The sequence below is a fragment of the Vicugna pacos genome, chromosome 9 (assembly GCF_048564905.1).
Source record: "Vicugna pacos chromosome 9, VicPac4, whole genome shotgun sequence".
Lineage (NCBI taxonomy): Eukaryota > Metazoa > Chordata > Mammalia > Artiodactyla > Camelidae > Vicugna > Vicugna pacos.
In genome coordinates, this window is record NC_132995.1 from 23,744,420 (window position 1) to 23,765,759 (window position 21,340).

The following is a 21,340-nucleotide window of genomic DNA, read 5'->3' on the forward strand; positions in this document are numbered from 1 at the left end:
TTGGAGGAGAAGATGCTAGAGAATTGATAAAAAGAATGTCTAGACCAGCCCTGTGAGTGAGAAGCACAGGGGACACGAGTCCCACCTGCGAGAGACAATGTAGCGGGCTCTGGATGAATTTTCTGTTCCTCCCAGACATACCTCTATGACTTAAGGAAGGGGAGAGGCATGCTGTAGCCATGATCTGTACTTGTCCTCTCAGGGCCCTGTGATCTACATGCCCGCACTCCCCATCTGCTTCTTAAGATGAGCTGGCATGTATAGGAGCCTGGGCACTGCTGAGGGCATAGCTGCCAGCACCGTGCTACACCAAGTCTGGCTCCGTTCACCTCTCCTGTCAACACCTGCTGAGGCCCCAGGCATTAGTCAAGGTAGGTGCATCGGTGCAACATAAGCAGGGACCACTTCTCCCCCTGGACAGACTGGTGAGTGAGCAGTGGAAGCCTGGAGCCCTGCCCCAGCCCCCACGCCAATGCCTCCTCTTTTGTCATAGGAGGCACTGGTGATATTTTTGCTCAACAAATGCTTGTCTCTGAGTCTGCAGCCCCACCAGAGAATGCCAGATTGTTTTTGTCTTTTGAAGTCTGCCCTTGGGACTTGGCGGAGTATCCGGATTTGTAATTAGCCCACAGTGGTTGACACTGTCCCCATTGTTTACCCAGAACCTCGTGTACCAGGCATGGCTCCCAGTATCGAAATACAGCAGCGCATTAAACCTCCCTCCTTTCGGGTCTGTCTGTTCTGGTACCATAAGGGCTCAGCCAGCTTCTGAACGTCAGTGAGATAACGCGGCCAGTGAGCTCGGGTCAAGCACATTCTCCTCCAGTCACTTTTACCCCATTGTTGCTTTTAGTATTCCACAGTCATTAATTATTTAAACAATTCTTTGGTACAGGAGCAGAGCCTAATTCTCTCCTGCTACTCTTGGTGGAAGTGAGTAAAACGGTCCAGACTGAAATGCGACCACAATTTGTAGCTCAAAAGCTGCCTTGAAGCTTGTAGGTGGAATTTTGGTTAGGGGCGCTGACCACGTTGGGGTCCCCCGGCAGCGCCGCTCCCCTCAGGTCCCTGCTTTCCCTGGAGCAGGGGGTGAGGGTGGGTCTCACCATCCCCTCGTCCCTGGCCTCACACACTCACGTAAATTCTTGTACATGCTGTCAAAATCATTTTTGTTCTTGTGTGTTTCTAATTTTCTCTTGTTCCTCTTTTCCTTTTTCTTTATTCCTTTTTCATTTGTACTGCCCAGTGAGCATGTTGTTGCATCTGAAAATGTGGGCTGTGCACACCCTGCATTGGAAATAGCCAGATTGCCCTCCATACTGTCTCCATCGCTTTAAAAAGCAAAATCTTAATATCTGTCTTGATCCATGTATTATCCTAGTCATTTTGTATTTTCTAAAGTTTTGGAATATTTGCTTTGTTAGCACATTACCCACTGGTGTTAGATACCTGTTAAAATCCTTGCTTTGAGGGACCTGTTTGGTCCTCCTTTTATTTGGTGACAAATGCGCCCTTATTAAATTTGTTTGATAGTTTTGAAGAAGTAAGATGCGAATTGATTTAGTCGGCTGCTCAGGGATTCTTTTCATGGAGTATTTAAACTTGTAAGGTCAAACTCTGCAGCATTTTGCTCGATTCCTGCTTTTACACAAACGTGCTCGGCACGCGGTTCCTGGCTGTCGCTGTGTGACGTGCGTGACGGCGCTTCCTGGCCGGCGGTCACTGGTGAGGAAGTGGCCGCCACGGAGGTGACAGCTGCAGGGGACGCTGTTGGAGGAAGCGGTCGCCGTTTGGTTCTTTAATTTTTTTTTTTTTTGCATTCAACTTCCCCGTGCCATTTACTTTACTTTGCCTTCAAAAAGGGGCAGAATTGGGTCTATAATCCATGACACTATTTGTTCCCTTTACGAGGCTGGTTTTTCTGGGTATCAGGACAACATGACCTTCTCCTAAGTAGCTGGCTCACCTGGATCTGTTGGACACAGGGACAGCTAAAAGGGCCGTAGCTTCCTCTCTGCTCCAGCCAGTGGGCATTCAGAGCTGGGTCTGTGGTTTGCCTCAGCAGCCGTGCAGACCTCCCTGCCCCGGCCTTTACTTTTAACCCATGTTGGCAGTAAAGAGTTGAATCCGTTTCTGTTGCAGCTGACATCCACCACTGACAGCCGTGTCGTTAGTTTGTGGTAGTCAGTCTCCAACACCCCAGACAACCGTGAAGGAAGATGATTTGGCCGACCTAGGACCCTGGATTCTCACCCTCACCATGGTTCATCTCACCCGGTGGAAGGGTTTGGCCACCACCATCATGCTGACCATGAGGCCTTGTTTCTCCTTTCATGCTCTGGTCCAAATGTGGACACTTCATTTTTCACTGAATTTGTCTCGCTTGAGACAGGCCAGAATATCTGAATGAGTCCATCACATTCTGGGTGGGGAACAGAACAGAAGTAAGTGTCGCAGGTAGATGGAGTCTAGGCTGTCCGGGTTGGCAAATGCAGGCTGGGATCTGTGATGGCTGGGCTGTACACTGGACACAGGTCTTTCCCGTGGCTCCCGAGAGCCCAGGAGTTGGAGTGATAACAGCCTTGCGTGGGCTCCCCCATCCTCATCTGCTCACTGGCAAGTGTGTCTGCTAATTAGGAGCTCCCCCAGACCTCGGGCCCTTCAAAGCTCAGACCACGGGAAAATCTTGAGTCCCTTCTCCTGGGCCTCCTGTGTGAGAATCCAGTGCCTTCTGAGGTGACCAGCGGCAGGAGATGCCTCCCCCTCCAGGGAGCACCCTACGGCGGACTGTTAGTGAACCATGCTGTGAGCTTGTGTGTTTCCGGCCATGGTCCCTGCAAAATCACACTTGAGATCAGCTTATTGGCGAAAATAACAGGACTGATTCCAGGGCAGGGCCGGGGGGAGGGAACAGTGGAAATTGAATGTGACCTGAGACAACTAGGTGGGTGCTGAGGCTGTTACTAAAATGGGGAGTCTGGGAGGTACCTGCCAGGAATCGAATTCCAGAGTAAATGGTGGACATGAGGCATTTTTAAGATGCCATTTTTCATCCAAGTTAGGACTTCAAAGAGGCACTCGGCTCTATGAGACTGGGGCTCAGGTGAAGGAGCTGGACTAGAGATACAAGTTGGGAGTCGTCATTCTTAGCTGGTGTTCACAGCCTTGCATGTGAATTAGATCATCTCGAGAGCTGCAGACTGAGGCTGAGGGAGGGGAGGGCTGTGCCTCGGTTGGAGGAAAGCCCAGACCATGCAGCTTTGGTGTGTCAGCCAGCGGCGTTTATCATTTTCAGAGCAATCCCATTTATCCTTAAGGGGCCTGGGGGTCAGCAGGGCCAGCCAGAAAGAAATCCAAAGGGAGAGTCTTGGCCACGTGTGCGTCTTAGGAAGGTGCAGAGGCTGCAGGATACGGAAGGTTAGAATCCTCAGAAGCTGGAGTTGGAGTGGGGAGAAGGTATTCACAGTCACCTGTGAGGGAGGGAGGGAGGCCTAGGGAGTCCCCACCCTACCGGACTCGCTTTCCCATGAACAGGAGGCAGTCAGACAGAGGATCTGAGGTAAGAAGGATGGGCACTGGGAGGGGAGCCAACCTGGAGAATGGTGCTTGGAAAGTTCTGGAATAGTCTCCCTGAAAAATAGAGTTAAAAATACCCAGACTCTTAGGAATATTGTTAGTGACTTGGGAGGAGGCAGTTGTTTTTCTGGCCTCCTAAGTGTAAGTCATGTATCCAGGAATACACAGAAGATACGGGCAGTCTGTTCCGGGGACTTGATCCTTACCAGGGGGATCAGTGCAAGTTTAAAGGGGCAGAAGGGCAGCGGAGCGAAACTAGCCAGGCCCCGTGTCAGGTAGCAGTCAGCCGCCCTACTTGCGTGTTTCATTCACATCCATGACTCCCAGGTGGGCGATGACAGCCCCCTTTTGGGGATTGGGAAGCCTTCTCAGAGGGGTTAAAGAATTGGTCCATTTAGTGACTAGTAAATGCTGTAGCAGGATTCAAGCAGGGCCTTGTCAGAATTCAAGGGCATGTTCTCTCTACTGTTTCCAGTACTTCCCTGTTATACCTGGAATGGTGAAGTGGGTCAGTTTTGGAGCCTTTCAGAAAAAGTATGATTTAAGCGCCTCTGGACTGTTTCACAAAGCTCAGCATTCTTTGATGGTTCTGAAGCATGCAGTGATTTTCGCCCCAGAGAGGTAACGTCTAACTCCTTTGATGATGACGTGGTTGCATATGGTGTACAGGTGCAAAACCAGACTTTGCAGCTTCTGAAGGGAAACTCTCCAGTTCTCCCTTGGTCAGCTTTCTTCCTCGGGATGTATCTGTGCTGCAGCATAGGCCTGAGCTTTCCATATGGAGTGAGAGTTTAATATCCGATGTTAGCATAAAACGGTCAGATGAAGAAAATCGACGTTGACAGTTTATTTTTGGGTTTCATTAGTCAAAATATACTATCAGTTAATGGCCCATATAGCAAATGAAATTGAGTACAGGACATTGCATTTCTTACTTTCTATTTAGAGTTCTCTTACAGAATAATGTTGCCTGCTTTGGAACATCAGCTCCACCACTCACGGCACCTATCAGTGTGTTGGTGTGATTGCATTTACAGAGTGAATGTAATCTGGGCTTCCTCAGCCCCAAACACTTCAGTGCAGAATCACGGGCTGTAGACGTCTGTTAGTCACGCAGTTACTTCTAAATTTATATGATGCCAGAAAAGAAAGAAGAGAGAGAGAGAGAGATTGCCTTTATCAAAGTTCCTTTCAGTTCTAACTGCAAACTGTTGTTGAGCAGCTCTTGTTTCCTTTGGATATATATATATACATTTCTTTGCATGTAACCTAGGTTTTGGGCTAGAACACCAAGTTCTTGCTGTCCCCAAGCCATAAAAATAGTAGCCAAATTGTACAGGTGTGAAATAGTTTATCCTTTTTTCTGAGAAAGTATCCTTGAATTTGGGACTTGGACTGTGATTTCTGCTTTTTGCTTCCCTCAACCGTCTTGTAATCTCTCACTCCTTCCCATGTGGTTCCCAAGTGTTCGTGGTCTCAAAGGAGCGGGCAAACACCCAGTTGGTCACCATGTACTGCTGCTATAGATAGAGACCAGACAAGACCTAAAGGACATTATCGGAGAGGAATTCCTGGAAGAAATGGGCTCTACATTCAGTTGTGAGGACAGAGTAAGAGTCAGCCAGGAGAAGGAGTCAAGAATGTGTCTCAGATCGCAGGTGCAGCCCGGGCAGAGGCCTGGAGGCTTTTGGCGTGGGCACCCGTGGAGAGTGCCCTGTGCGGTCCAAGGTGGAGGGAGACCCTGCTCGGGAGGACACTGGAGAGAGTCCGGGATGTAGGGCTTTGGAAGAAGTTGAGTTTTACTAGAACTGACACAGTAGGCAGTGAAGGGTGTCAACAGAATTGACCCTCAGGAAAGGTACTTCTGGTTTTGCTTCTGATATTCTACAGACCGAAGGATCGGGACGGGCGAGAGCAGGTATGTCTGTCCCTTTGAGACCCAACCGGTCATTCATTTATACATTACACGTGCACTTCTGTGAGTCTAGGGGAAAGAGCGTGTAGCCACATTAGTAAGCAAAATGTATTTGCTTCTTGAGAGCTTAGCATTGTCAGAAGTTGACTTAACCTAGAATGTTCTAGGAAGAGAGGAACAAATTGTGGAGGTTGGAGGGAGGGAAGGCTTCCTTGGGAAACAGTCAAAATGAGACTGGAGCAAGTGGGAAGTAGGAGCAGGTCAGGGGCCCCTGTGGTCACTGGGGACCTGTGTACTTAGGTGAGGATGGGCGAGCAGGGTCTGGGGTGGGGCTAGAACTCTAACAGGGAGCCTCTAAAGGGTTTGAAGTGGGGGTTGATGTAATCAAATTTGTGATTTGGGAAGGCTGCCGTGGCTCTCTGTGTTTGTATAGCGGGGAAGAGGGGGTGGGTGCCACCAACTGGGGGATCATTAGAAGACCATCCACAGGCTGGGATATGGGCTTCGGGGCTACTTGGGGATGGCAGGGGCAGTGTGGATGCCGGCTTTCCTTATTGGGGGACTTTTTAGTGGGCCGACCTAGAGGCATTTTGTGGCTGGAAGAAAACTGATGGAGGCCGCCAGGTGGATTTTCCTCTTCTCTCCTTCCCTGCCTAGTGTGATGATCTTAGCTCAGCCAACATTTGGAAAAAAAGAGCTAATTTCCAGGGTTGCCCAGGACTTTGTAGAGCTCCTTCGAGTGAGATCTGATAGGATTTAGGTTTGTGTTCAGATCTGGATGTTCACTTAGCTAGAAACGTCCTGTCATTTCGATTTCCATAGGGGTTTTTTACTTCATAAAGATTGCTTTCTTGGTGAGAGGAAATTTAATACAGCTGTTGTCTTTTTCAAAAAAATCATATCATTTAAGAACTTTAATATTCAAAAGAATAGAAATATATAAAATATTTAAGGAAGTCTTTGGTGTAGTTTCTTTGCTTTCTGAGCTAATGTGGAGTTAGAGCCTTTGCATTACTTAATAGCACATCCTTGTCAGTATTTAAAGAGCTGATAGTGGGCGCCCCAGGCCCCACCTCTCAAAGAATCGTTAAAGTTTTCTCTGAAATAGTGAGGTCATAAAGGTCTTGTTTTCAGAAATCAAACGGTTTATAATACGCAGCATAGCCACATTTATAAAATAATAATTAGTTCAAAATTAAGAAAGTGGAGGATAATTGATTTTTTTAAAGCCTATACATAAACTTTCTTGTGCTAATGTTGCAACTGGAAATTTTGAAAAGAAAAATCCTACTGCAATATCATCTACATGGAATACATATATGAGTTTTACGCTTGAAAAGTAACTGCGCAGTGGTTTTCAAAGTCAGGAGCATTCCAGCTCAGATACTGGCAGTGATGGTTGCTGGTTTTCAATGAAAGAGCCTAAATTTGCCTTCTTAGCTTTTTTATTTTTGTATTGAGAGGGTTGATTAGTGCTTTGCGAGCATGATTTTGGGGCAAATTGAGGGCAGATGTCGTGTAAGAACAGTGAGATATTTCCATGCATTTTATTTTCTGGACATCACCAGGGCACATGTGGGGTTTGTGCCTGCAGGCTGGAATGCTGCAGGACTCCCTAATCCATCACCATTATGTCCTGGAGCTGCTCAGGTCATTGAATGCTTTTCTGTTGCTTGGAGGAAAGGTGGTCTGATGGAGATGATCAGATGTGCAGTTAAAGTGCTATTACTTGAAATAAGAGTAACCTAGAAACATTGCTCTAACAATACAGGATGAGGGAGGAGAATTGTCTGAGCTACTTGCAGTGGGGAGTCTTCTCATGTTTCTCCCACACCGTGACTCCTGCCAATATCCGCCACAGTCCTGCACGGTAGTCCTGCCGAAGCAAGCAAGCACCTTGCTCAGAAACGCACTGAATTTCCTTGTGCCTCTGTTTGTTGGCTTTTTTTTGAAAGCACATTTTGCCCTTTGCTTAAATGCCATCCATGCTAGTCAACTCTTACACTCATTTTTCTGGAACTCGTCCATAAATAGCTGCTGAATGGATGAACAGAATGTAGTATCTCCATGTAGTGGAAGATTATTCACACGTAAGAGTGAATAAAAAAGAAAAAAAAAAGAGGAAAATGAAAAAGGCCACCTGTTTTTGGAAGTCCACCCTGACTGTTCAACCCACACTTTTCCCTTTGAAACCCAATCACTTATGCTCCACTCTACTCTTTTTGATAGTGCTTACCACCTTCTAATAATCTTTAACGTTTTCAAAAAAAAAAAAAGAAAGAGATGCTGATACCACTTCAAAATATACAAGCCTTGATAACAGCTTGTTAATTGAAAGGAAGCAGACACAAACGGTCAAATATTGTTGATTTCAGTGATCTGAAATGCCCAGAAAAGGCACATGCAGAGGCAGAGAGCAGGTGATGGCTGGAAGGGGCTGGTTGGAGGGGGATTAGGGAATGACTGCTAGTGATAGGCGGATTCTTTAGGGGTGATGAAGTGTTCTGGAAATAGAAGGTGATGGGTGCTACACAACCGTGAGTTTGCAGAAGACTGCTGAGCGCTGTGTCTGGGAGTGCCTGTTGTTGGGGCATCTTTATTTTGTTCTCATCCTGCAATGTGAAGAGCCATCTTCTGCTGTGGCTGTTCTACTCCTGTGAGTGGTGAGGGTCAGAGAGTTTGCAGAGTCATGTTTCTTTTTTCCCCCTGGGTGAGTGTAGGCAAAAAAAGATTTAAGCCTAAGAAAGTGCTCCATCTGCAGAAATGTCTTTTTGTTTTGCATGGTGTAAAAACCTTGAGATCTTTTAATCGTTGAGGCCAGTCTGTGGGAGGAAATAGCCCGTGAAGCCTGTTTGAGCCCGGGAAGCACCGTGCATCTCTCCCAGACACGGGTGGGGATTTCACCCCCGTTCAGGCAGTGAAGGGCCCAGACCCGTGAGCAGACTTGACAATCGTGAATATTTACGTGTATCCGCTGCTTCATCTTGGATATTAATTTCAAGCTGAGTCAGTTTGTGGCGGCAGCCTCATCCTACATCAGGAATTTATAGTATCTGCTCTTTGAGGTGAAGACCTGACAGACTTGATTATTTAACAGTCTGCCTTGAATTGATATCTCAGATTCCTTTGTCAAAAGCAAAACAGCAGAAATACAGACGTCCTTTAATGTCAGTGTGACCTGGAACGGGATTAGCCTCTGTGCCTCAGTCGCCTTATCTGTGAGTGGGTAAGATGATAACAGTGCTTCCCTCAGAGGAGCTGGTGAGGGGAGAGTCAGAAGCACAAATGGAGGACTTACACGAGGTGCTCATGAATGACCTAGTTTAGTGCTCTCAGCCTGGTGAGGCCTGAGGGACAGAGATGTCAGAACAGAGCAGTCCTAGCCGGAGCTCGATCCGTGATGGCAGCTGTTATGATCAGTATCACCACTGTTGATTATCAGGTAGTTTATGACTTGGTAATATGACTTCATGAATAATGTTAAAGAACTAGATATCTCAGATCCAGTTTACATAGTCCTCAAAATTTCCTCTGAGAAATAGATGGTATCTTCCCCATCTTAAATCTGAGATGAGTCTCTAAAAAAGTCTGTATTCCTCCATCTTTTTGCTTTAATTCCCCATTTCTTAAAAAACAAAGTTTTTAAATGGAGTTACTGGGGACTGAACTGAGTGCCTCATGCATGCTAAGCACATACTCTCCCACATGAGGTATAACCTCCTCCCTGATTTTTTTTTAATTTACTTTCTTAATTTACGGAGTTTAGAGGCCTCTAATTCTTTTTCTGGAGACTTGTCCATGAACCTGTAAATCTATAATTAATGGACAAAATTTGGTTTATTAAAAAAATCAATAGAATATTGTGCAATCCATCCAAAAAGAAATGCTCATTGACTTAAAATGTTTCTCCTTTAAGGTGATTTCTCCTTTGTGGTCTAGCTTAATTTATTAACAGGCATCCTCATCATTATAATGACCAAACTCGCTGTGAGTGGACACCTACCTAAGGCTAAAATGCTTTCCTCATGTTTTAGTTCATAGCAGGTGTTTGATTGTAGGTATCAGTGTCTCCTTTTTTGCAGCTGAGGGATTGAGAGATGGAGCAGCTTGTCCCAAGTTACACGCAGCAGGCTGTGGCTAGCTCGGTGCTGGAACCCAGGCTGCACAGGATGCTTTCTTAATTGCTCCTCTAATCAGCCTCCCGTTAAGTGGTTACCCAAACACCTGTGACTCCATAAATGGCCGAGTTTAGTGATCTCAGCTTGATGATGCCTTCAAAGGAGAGACACCATTGAGAAGGTGAGACAGAGTGGCAGAAATTACAATTGTTTATTTTCACAAATTTATAATTCTCAGGTAATTACTTAAAAAGTTAATTTTATATTTTAGTGCTCTGTAAGCACTAAAAACATAACATTAAAAATAATTATAGTGCAAAAGAGAAGTGGGCTCTGAAAGTCCAACCACTGCTATTGATGTTACTTGTTTTTCTCTAGTGGCCCTTATTGACAGAAATACTTACAAAGACTGAATTGGTTTTATGTAGTCTTAATATGGAAGAAAAGATTGTCAGTGAATATTGTAAATAAAGTCTTTACTCTTTTCTTTCCTGTTGATGAATATGTAAGTTGTTTTCATGGCTTAAGTACATTTCCTCATTTGTGAAATTTTAGTAATATTGTTTAATTTGTCTGACTGTGAGAGTTAGACGCCTTGTATACAAAGAACACAAGAGGTGCTTAATAAAAGTGCTGTCACAATGACAGATATTTTAGATTGATCAACTCTGAATACTAAAGAGTGTCGCTTATTTCTGATGCATATTTAATATTTATATGTATGATATATTTGAATATGGTTTAAAGTAACAAGGATTCATTTTTTTTTGGTGTAGTATGAAGTTTTAATGAAATCTGTATCATTCTAGTGAGACAGGGACTAGTTAAATTGCCTTAATCAGATGACCTTGAAGATTATTTACACAGAATATGTATTGTTACAAATCAGAATTTATGTTGCCTTGTAACCATCCACTCAGATATTTAAATTCGTGGGATTCTGACCAGATCAATTAAGTTTAGTAAAATCCACATTGATCATTTTCAGGGAATAAGCTCCTCTCTTTTGTGATTAAAGAAAATTTTGATTTTTTTCTACACTCTTAACAGGTTTAAAATATCAAAACATTGATTTGACATGTCACTTTTTTAATAGAGAGAATAAAGCTCATGTTGTTTTATTATGTAAATAAATATTTTTGTATGTCGACAAACTTGTATGATATCCTGGATCTTTGAGAAGTATTTTGCAAGATATTAGATAACCTACTGTTGGAAAAATACAAACGTGACTTTTATGAACATAGGCGTAGTACAGATCTGTTGGTTTTTGCTACAGTGCAAGACATGAGGCCTAGGATGCCTTTGCTGCCGATTGCCAGGAGGACACATTCCATGTCTCAGTTTCCCCTCCTGTAAAATGAAGTGGCTGAACTGGATTCTTTCCTCTTCTAAGATGAGTTTCCATGAGCCTATGTCTTCTGTTTATATTCAGGAGTATTAGCAGTATCAAATTAAATACTGAATATCCCTCCCTTCCCCCGAATCAAAGTGCAGTATATGCTACATAAGCTTTTAGTTATCTGATTCTCCTTTCTGATCCTACAGGCAATTTTTGTGTTGCATCTTTCCCGGCAACCTGGAAGGTCATTTTAGCCATAGGTGGCACTGTTGCACCTTCTTACAGTCTTAACATTCCTGTTTGTAAAAGAAGGCTTAAATAACTTTATTTTATTTTGATTTCTTTACTTAATGCTTCAGAAGAGCCCAATGTCTTTTATGTGTGTCTACCTGGAAAAGTTATTCTGCTTATATCTTAGATTTATTCTGTCATCTCACTGTGAACATTTCAGACTTGCTGTGCAAGCGATGGGAAAATCGGGCTTTTCTTCTAGTGTTAGAAACCAGTGAGCCGGGATTTTATAAAACAGCTAGAAGCGGTATCTGGAGGACCTTAAAGGTGAAAAGTGTATTGAGTTCCCTGAGTTTTGGCCCCGCCGCTGTGTGTTAATTGGTGGTAGGAGATTTGGTACATATACGAAGGGGTGTAGTTTTTTGACTTGGGTTTGGTTGCACGTGCTGCCACTGAGCCACGTGAGCCTGAGACAGTTCGTTTTGAGTTTTTCCCTCGTCTGTGAGATGGGGACATTCATATATGAATTGTAGAATTGTGAGAATTAGAAATTATGTGCAGTGTTTACCACAGTGAGTATGTCAAGAGGGCTCTTAAACTTTAGCTGCTGTTTTGTGTGAAGCCATCATTTGAGAGTCTTTGGCAATTACTAAGAAACAGGAAAATAAGAAGAGCTGTTTTTATGATGAAAGATATTTGAGGAGGTTCCATAGTTCCTATACCCATAATTTAGCATCAGCAGAGTCAGGACAGTTACACAGTCGCCCTGAACCAATGTTAAGCCACAGAATTATTTGTTGCTTCATATATTTTGGGGCTTAAGGAGATCCAATACTTATACACATGTTGTCTCCAGCAGCCAACTGAGAGATGACACAAAAGAGTAGACAGGCGATAAATGTCTTCTTTGTTACTGATGAAGCCACGTTCTTCATGAACTTCAAGGCTGTGGGAAAATGCGTGTCATGATACTGTGTCCCAGAAATACAGACTCACCCTGTCCCATGTAGCTCTGGGCCACAGCGAGCCTTCCCTTGAGAGGAACTGCCCCTTCATGCACAGGGCTTTCCTGCCATGGAGCTGAGCATCCCAGGTGCTTCCCAATGGTGACCAACACTGGAGTGAAAGGAAGGGTTTCACATGCCCCGCTTGTCTCCCCGGACTCACACCTCACTCTGTTAGTGTGATGAGTGCTAGCTGTGGGCCAGGGGCCAGGGGTGTGAAGGGAGAAGCACTCTCCATGGCCCAAAAGAGTGGTTAGGAGGCATCCCCTCCCTCAGTTTAAACAGGTGGTGGGATGGAACATAAGGGTACTCCCCAATTGTTTATAAAAGGAGAAATAAGGATGTTCTTTGGGACTTAGGCTAGCCAGGAAACACATAAGATGATTAGAGGGGAGACTTGTAAATCACTTTGATATTAAGTTGACATTTGTTGAACACCCAAAATGTGCTACATTCTTTTCTGAGCATTTTACAGAAATGAATCTTTCAATCTTCTCAACAAGCGAGTAAGGAAGGTTTGATTGTTATCCCAGTTTTACAGTGTGGAAATTGAGGCACACAGAGGGTAATTAAGTTGGCAAAATCACAGAACTAGTAATTGGCAGAGCTGGTATTTAAACCCTGGCTGTCTGGTTTTGAGGTTCCCAGAGATGGGCTTTGGGTGTTTAGCATTATCGACATCCCTGAATCTTTATACCTCTGTGCATCAGTTAGCCTAGAAAGGACAGGGAAAGAAGTGTTACACAGGAGCTCATAGTCATTTCTTGGCCGCTGTCCACGGAGAGTGCACCGTGATTGGCATTAATTGACTTCTGGGCAGTAGATCTGTTCGTATAATAGAAATATAGTCCATTGAATTAATCTAGAAACCCTTCCTGCTCCGTTTCTGTCCATGCTTGCCATGTGACTGCCTGCCCATGATTGGGCCGTGGAGGAGAAAATGTACTCATGGTTGAACTCTGATATTTCAGTCTGGTTCATAGATTCACGTCTTCTGTTACATTAAAAATTTAAGTTTCTGGTTTTCTTGCATCAGTGTCTCATGAGCTTGGTTAATGTGAAACCAGTCCATGGGAGCCCAGGGGTGATGACGGTATAATTTCTGAGCACGTTGAGGCACTTCTACCCGTGCAGACGTGGCTGGAGGATGTCCAGCTTCCTCACTGATTTCCCCCAACAGCATGGTCCTCTCCCACCCCTGGATGTGAGGTTGGGAGCTCTCTGAGTAGGCCAGTCAGAGGCCGAGCCCACCAATCAGAAAATGATGAAGTACCTGGAAGTGGGTTTAATAGAAGACAAGGGCTTCCTGGTTGTCAGATGGGCTGTTCGAGTCCATTTGGTGAAAAGCTGTCCACTGTCTGTGGTTGAGCTACTTCTTTGCTGTTGAAAAGTCTGGAGTAGATGAAGGGATTTTAAAAAGCAGAAAGGAGTGATTTCAGGTGGTACGTCCACACTGGTGAGAAGTGATGAATGACCGCCTTTGTGAGTCATAGACAGTCTTACAAACTTCATAAACCAGCTTTAAAAGCTCTTCCATCTGAGTGCACTTCATATGGGGTCCAGATCATCACTGGTCGCACTGTGAGGGCAAGTAACTGATAATGGCAGAAAGGACACGGAGGCATCAAAAAGGTCTCAGTCACTTTCCCTGTTTAAAGGATGCAGCACAGTGTAATATATTTTAGCTGGTTTTTCACTGAAAAGTTTTTAGTGTTTTCTGGGACTCCCCAGTGCCCCAAGGTTCCATGCAGCTGGGTGTCCCCTCAGTGCAGCTCTGTCAGCGCTTGCCCTGGGCTGACGCGGTGTCACGGGGAGCAGGACAGTCAGCGTCCCCGGCTCCTCCGAGCTCCGTTTCCTCATCCACAGAGCCGGGTTTCTCATCCGTGTCTACTTAGTAGGGTTGCTGAGAATCACACGTGATGCTTCAGGAGTGACTTTTGGTTGTCTCTGTGATTGGCATATAGTTAATATTTGATAGAAACACTTGTTTTTTTAGTATAATTGTAGCACCTAGATTGCAGTGGTTTTTAGTCTGCATTTTTTATAACTTTATTCTTATTTTTAAATATGCACTTATTTTTATTTATTTTTTTGGAGGTACTGGGGACTGAAGCCAGGACATTGTGCATGCTAAGCAGGTGCTCTACAACTGAGTAATACATACCCTCCTTTTCTGCACTTGAAGGTAAATATTGCTATACACAAAATAGCTCTTAAACACCATCATGGGACCTAGTCATTGTATAGACAATTGAACACGTATACTATTTCAATAGGAATAAATGTTTTTGAGACATACATTTCTGAATCTGTTAATGTGCTTAAAAACGATCATAGGTAGTGATAAACACGAATCTTTGATCCAGTACTTCTTAGAGACTTTTTTGCCATCAAGGGAAATTACATTCTACAGAGAAGGCTAATTGGGTCTCTTTGATATTTAGATGGTTTAGCAGATGATGAAGGCTTTCAAAAGCTGACAGTTTTGTATTTTAAAGTAACTACAAAGTTACCTTCTACAAGTTGTAAGTACTAAGCTTGTGAAGTGCCCAGTAATCCAGGGGATATGTGTCTGTGTCTGTGTCTGTGTCTGTGTGAACGTTGGTGTGTGTGATTTCAGGAAGGTAGAAAGAAATTCCATATAGACTTCTGATACCTTTCTCCTCCATTTCAAGGTGTTGGCATATATTTACACTAATAAATTGATATTCAGTTGTCATTTGGCATATTGGGAATAAGACTTTCTCATACTTGTTTCAGAAGGATTAGGGAGCATGAGCTTAGGAAATGGGAGGAGATAGAGGCAGGGAGGTTCTTTAAACTTTGTGCAGAATTAGAAACAGTAACTTTTCTCTTTTCTTCTAAAGCAAACTGGCACTGAATTGTAACATACTATTACTCAGAATTGCTTTTCTGATCAGATACATGTACCTCAGATTTTTAAATGCAACATGAATGATGAAATGTGTTTTAGCAGTTATTTTTAAAAGTAGTCTCTTTTCAAGTAAAAGGCTATAGCCTGTTCTTTCTTCTAGCGTTACAAGAAATTCTCATTGTTCTGTTGCAATGATCTATGTGCTTACTTTCTTTTTTTTTTTTCTTTAAGTGCTTTTTTCATTGTGGTTTGAATGAATGTTTAAAATTTCTGGATTTTGATCTTTAGAACATGCTGATTTCTCAGAACTGTTAAAAACCTGATTGTTCACTGCTCCTTGTTTGGTGGGGCACCCTATTGATTTCTGTTGTCTGTTAAAGAGTGAAATTCTTCCTCTAGCCTGCAGATCATTAAGTGAATGGTTTGCAGTGTGCCTTTAAAATTATTTGTATGCATTGAGCATGTTTGTCCAGTGAATTTTAAATTGACTCATTGTAATGACTTTGATTTGATTCTGTGTCTTTTGCTCCTCTCCACAAGAATTTGAATTCTCTGTTGCATTTTGTATACGTGTTCTTAACAGGGGAAGAAATTTTGCATTTTTTACAGAGGTGGGTTTTCCTATCCCCTCTGAATGCCTTCTAAAATTGATACAATAAAAATCAGTTATTGCAGTGCATAAATATTTCATAAATTATTTTTTGGCATAATCAGAAACAATGACCAAGAATGATAATAAAAAATATGAAAACCTTCCTTCCTTTGAAGAATAGAAATCAGGTAGTCAGGCTCCCTCATGCTTTGTGCCTGACACACTTAATCTCATGTCATTGTGTATCATGATTCGGAGATGGTATTGTTTCAGGTTTATAGATTTTTGTTTTAACATTTGTGTTGAATTCTTTCTCCAGGCTGATGTTTCCTGTTGGGTTTGTGGAAAGAGTAGAAGGGAAAAAAATACTTTGTTTTGTTTTCAGGAGGCCTGAGTTGATGGGAAAAGAGTTGAGGGTGGGCTGAGGAAAAGAGTGACACTCCCTCTCCTCCTGGTTGAAATTGATAAACAAAGAAATCAATTAAGTATATCGATATTTGACCAAAAGAAGTTAGCGAGCCCAAACTGGCTAGAAATGCACAATGGAAATTACTGAATTCAGCTTCAGAATGAGGTGCTTTACCAAGTAGAAGCAGCTTAGAGCAATCAGAAAATCAGTAATATGATGAGATATAAATGGAATATTATATCTTTTATTTCTGAAACTTTTCTACGTTAAGTTGTGTAGAGCTAAAATTAAGTTTCAATCACCAGGAGTTAAGAGAGTGAGTGGTACTGTAGGATCGTTATTCACGGATGTGCCTAGACCCTGCTAGAGTGGCTGAAGATGGCAGGAAAAGACCCACATCCAGGATTTTCATCCTAGGGTGTCCTCCATAATGGTTCCATGTGGAAGCAGATGATTGGGTTAACAAATTGTAACACACCCCAGTCGCCTCTGAATTTTAAGAAGAAAAAATATGCTTTGATACTGCTTTACAAGCAAGTTCCTGTGCATCCTCACTCCAGACTCCTTGCCTTAAAAAGCAGAGACAATGCTTTGCTTGTGTAGTTGAGGTTTTAGATAGCACTCTGCTGGTTGTAAAGCAAGGACCGAGACCCTCAGCTATAAACGCTGGGCTTGTGTGTTGTTAAATAATGTATTATCCCCAAAACAAGGACCTGGCTGGTCTGGTGGTCTGCTTTTTAATGAACATATCTAAAAATGTATCTTGTTCCCCTCACCCCATGACTTCCCTAAAGATACACTAATCCTTTGTACTCATTGTGTATTCTACAATCTCTGCCTCATCCTGTCTTTCCCGAATTTCCTCCTTACTATCTCACAACTGTTAACGAAGTTTTTCTTTGATTATACCCTATAAATATGGGAGCATTTGAGAGGCTCATGGAGATGGCTCCCTAATCCCTCTCGATTTCTTGACTTTTTCCACAGAGTCTTGAATAATCATTCCTTGTCAGTAAGACTTCTTCCAGCCAGAACCCACAGTTCCAGGTGAGAAGGATGCAGGCTTTATCTCTCCTACCGGAGGCAGAGACAGAAGAGAATTGAGATATGCTCCCCCGTGATCCCTTCCTGCCCCAGGTCTACTGCAGTTCACCTGCAGCCTTCTGGCCTCTGCTCAGAGGGCCTCTGTCCCAGGACTGACCTCAGCATTTTCTTCCCTTGTCAATATTTCCTGTGCCTTTCAGAACTTGGTCTCTTCTCTGCAATTCAAACCTGGCAGATGTGATGGTGGTCAGCGTGCTGGTGGGCAGTCCTTTGGGGACCCCCAGGAGCCATGCTGATTCTCCTTAGTCTCTCAATCGGGGTTACAGAACAGTCGAGCACCGAAGGAAGCCCATTCTCGAGATGTCAACAGAGCATTTCATCACTTTCATTTTATTTTTCAATTTTTGGTGGAGAAATTATTTGTAGTGAACTGTTCCAGATATTTGCCACCTGCTTTCCTCATCACCATTCCTTGTTGTCTCTGGTGCTAGTTTTATAAACCAGGTTTCTTCTCTGGTCATTTCTGGCAGCTGGGCTTGCCGAATCCTTGATCTGTATTTGAAACAGAATGCTTCCTCGTGATGTCAAGGTGATTTTCCTATTTCTGAATATTTCGTGTACACTCAGCAACTGTTTCAAGTGAAATGCTCTTGTCCAATTTCGGTTAACTCACATTTGCTGATCTCCTGCTTTCATGCTGAGAGCAGTTTCTTTTTCCTCTAATAAAAGTTAGCAATTTGCATTTACTATGGAAGATACTGGCCCAAGGTCCTTTTGTTCTTAAGAGTTTTAATACAATTCACCCATTAAAATGTACATCGGTTTTTACTCTATGCCCAGAATTGTGCATCCCATTCAATCTTAGAATATTTTCATCCCCCCAACAGGAAGCCCTGTACGCATAAACAGACATTCCCATCTTCCCCATCCTCCCCCAGCCCCAAGGAGCCACTTTTCTCTCTGTGGATTTGCCTGTGCTGGACATTTCATGTAAATCGAGTCACTTCATATAAGTGGAAACGTCTATTGTGACTGACTTCTTTCACACTGAGTAACGTTTTCAATATTTGCTCATGTTGTGGCCTTAGTCACTATTCTATGCTATGCTATTGCTGAATAACATTCCACTCTATGGCTGGGCCCCACTGTTTACCCATTCATCAGGTGATACGCATTTGGGTTGTTTCTGTTTTTGGCTGTGATGAGTAATGTCGCCGTGAACACTCATGTGGTATTATTTATGTGGATATTTGTTTTCAGTTCTCTTACGTGTGTGCCCAGAGAGCAGAATTGCTGGGTAAGTCAGAAACGAAATGTTCAACTCTCTGAGGCCCTGCCAGGCTGTTTTCCAAAGTGGCCACGCTGTGTTACATCCTCACCAGCAAGGGCTGCGTGCTCCGCTTCCTCTGTGTCCTCTTTAGTGCTTGTTACGCTTTTTTTTTTATTATACCCTATTGTAGTGAGTGTGAAGCGGTTTCTCCTAGTGGTTTTGACTTGATTTCCCTTACAGCTAATGCTATTGAACATCATTACATTGTGCTTTATGGACATTTGTATATTTTCCTTGAAAAATACCTTTTCAGATACTTTATTAACCTTTTAATTGAGTTGCCTTTTTATTGTTGAGTTGTAGGGTTTTTTTTTCTTCATTTTGAGATACAAATTCCTTACCAGATAAGTGATTTGAAAAAATTTTCTCCTCTGTGTTGTTGTTTCACTTTCTGGATGGTGCCCTTTGAAGCAAAGTTTTAAATTTTGATGAACTGCAATTTGTCTCTGTTTTCTTTGTTTCTTGTGCTTTTGGGGTATTATTTAAACTCTGAGGTATTTTATTTAAGCTTTTATATATAAAATAACTTAATTCTTAGGACCGTTATAGGAGATGGGTGCAGTTGTTGTCCCCAGTCTATGGATAGGAGACTGAGATGCAGAAAATTTCACTGAAATATCAGTGTCACATCTACCTAGTGCTGTGGGATTTCAGACCCTCATGTTTGTCCCCAGCATTTGTGATCTTCACCACCATGCTCCACTACTGCCTGGAATCGTTAATGAAAATGACTTTCATTTTTTGATTTCTTGTTAGTTTGTTTTCTCATTGGGGACCTCATCTCCTTATTTTCCTTTCGGATATCAGTGTAGATTTATTTTAGGTCTCATGTAGGCAGAAGCATTGCTATCAGTTAACTTCTTTATTACTCACTCTCCAGTGATGATTGTTGCTAGTTGACCTAACCAAGTCATGCTTAAGTCTTTCCTGCTAATGACACTAACAACAGTCATGACTTATAGAATGCTCAAAGAAAGTACTTGATTGATTTTATTTTGCTACCCAATCAAACCAATCAAGTAAAAACCCCAGTGTTGACACAGACTATAAGCCCTCCAGAATAGGATCACTGTCTTCCTTCTGTTTCATTTATTTGGTCACAGTGTCTGGATAGTGACTTGCTGTCCAGCAGTTTTGTGAGGATATGGTGCTCGTGAATCATTGTAAGGACAGAATTTTGACAACAGACTGTGTTGTTCATTTCACAAGGGAAAAGATAATATAGAAATACTGCTCAGATCTATTTTAAAATTAAGCTTGGAATTTTGAGAAGAATTCAAGAAACCATACAAAGCTCTTTTTCACTAATTTTAGATCTATCTTAGACACATATGGTTACATAGCAGAGTAAGTTATCAAGTACTTTTGACAATAGGAGTGTAATATTGATTATTTGTTTTAGTTGAAATATTCTACCTGGGATAAAGTAATCAGTGCCCATAAATGAACAAATATGTTTGTATTTCTATGCAACATGGGAGCAGAGTTCATGTTTCTATATAATATGTATGACTGTGTGTTTTAATCTGTCTGTCAGTGTTTTTATAGTTTTTCAGCAATGTTGTAACTTCAGAATTCTTCTAACATATTCACTCCCGATACTACTGCAGTTTGTATACTGTGTATCCTATCTTATGCATGGGATTCCACTGTCCCCTCAGTGAGGAATTTCCTCTCCTATTGAGCTAGTAGCAGAGTTAAAGGAACAGTGATTTCAAGGCCTTTGCTCTCCACGTGTTCGCAGTTTCCTGTCAATCACGATTTTCTCTTTCTTGTGTTTTCATTGTGCAATTAGAATTTTTGAAAATAATTATTAATATGTTTCACCAGTCTCCCTAGAAATTTGATGTGTTTGTGCTTTTCAGTTTTCAATTTATGAAAATTGTAAATGCAGACTTGTTTTTAAGTAGTCCTTTTTCACTAGATATTTGTTTACCTCTTTATAGTTAAAATAATTTTCCCCAATGAATGAATCGGTGTGCATGTTTTAAAAGATACTTTAGTTTTTATTTTTCTTATTCTAACAGGTATATTCGTTGTACAGAATTTAGAAAATAAGGATAAACACAATAATACCTTAAAAATGGCGTCTAATCTCACTTGTAGATACAGTTGTAATGTTTGAAATTGAGAATTACAAGTCCTCTCACTTTGTTCTACTCTTTCAGGTACGTTTTGGTTACTGAGACCCTCGAATTCCCATATGAATTGTAGCAGAAGCTAGTCAGTTACTGCAGAGGAGCCCGCTGGGATTGTGATCGAGACCACGTTGTATGTGTGCTTCACTCTGGGGAGCACTGCCATCCCAAGAATATTGTCATGTGATCCAGGAATTTGCGTGATTTGTCTTTCCAGGTATTTAGGTCTTCTTTAATTTATTTCAGCAATGTGTATGGTTTACATAGTATTATTTTACTTTAATTTTTGCCTTTATACTGAGGACAATTGTGCAAGGTACCAAGATTAGAATTGTATTATAGCCCCGCAACTTGCTGCCACCATGGACGCTGTGGTCTCTCTTTGCCCTTTGTAAAATGTCGCACAAAATAGGACCTAAGTAACTCTCTCTTGAAAGAATGATTATATGATTGCTGGATGATGCTTGAGAGTCCTTGTGATGATGTCTTTTTCCCAGACTTTCCCCTCTTCTTAAATATGCCCTTTCTCTTCCTTTCCTCCAGCCTGGGTTTCAGCCTGCCTGTGGCATTGATTTTCCTTGTCTGTGGACTCTTCTTTTCACTAGTTCATGATAATGTTACATGTCGGCTGTGGAAACTTGCTAGATGTCAAGAAAGAGCAAATCCATTGCATGCTAGTATTTTTAGAGTGTGTTATTGAATTATCAATTGAAATTAAATCAGGCTGACCCATTGAGCCATCCCCTGAGCTCTTTTTGCCTTCCTA

The 21,340-nt window shown here is 42.5% G+C and overlaps 1 protein-coding gene and 1 long non-coding RNA gene across 2 annotated transcripts in view; both read left to right on the top strand.

Annotated features, from left to right (window-relative positions):
- LOC140698399 (uncharacterized) overlaps positions 1 to 21,340 on the top strand; it is a 122,040-nt gene that overhangs the window by 75,491 nt on the left and 25,209 nt on the right. Inside the window, exons 4-5 of the mRNA XM_072968738.1 lie at positions 14,284 to 14,371; positions 20,605 to 20,791. The gene's annotated coding sequence lies outside the window, so the exon portion shown is untranslated. The remainder of the gene's footprint in view (positions 1 to 14,283; positions 14,372 to 20,604; positions 20,792 to 21,340) is intronic.
- The window catches only part of LOC140698409 (uncharacterized), a 74,418-nt gene that overhangs the window by 48,110 nt on the left and 4,968 nt on the right, over positions 1 to 21,340 (top strand). The gene's annotated exons all lie outside the window — the stretch shown is intronic.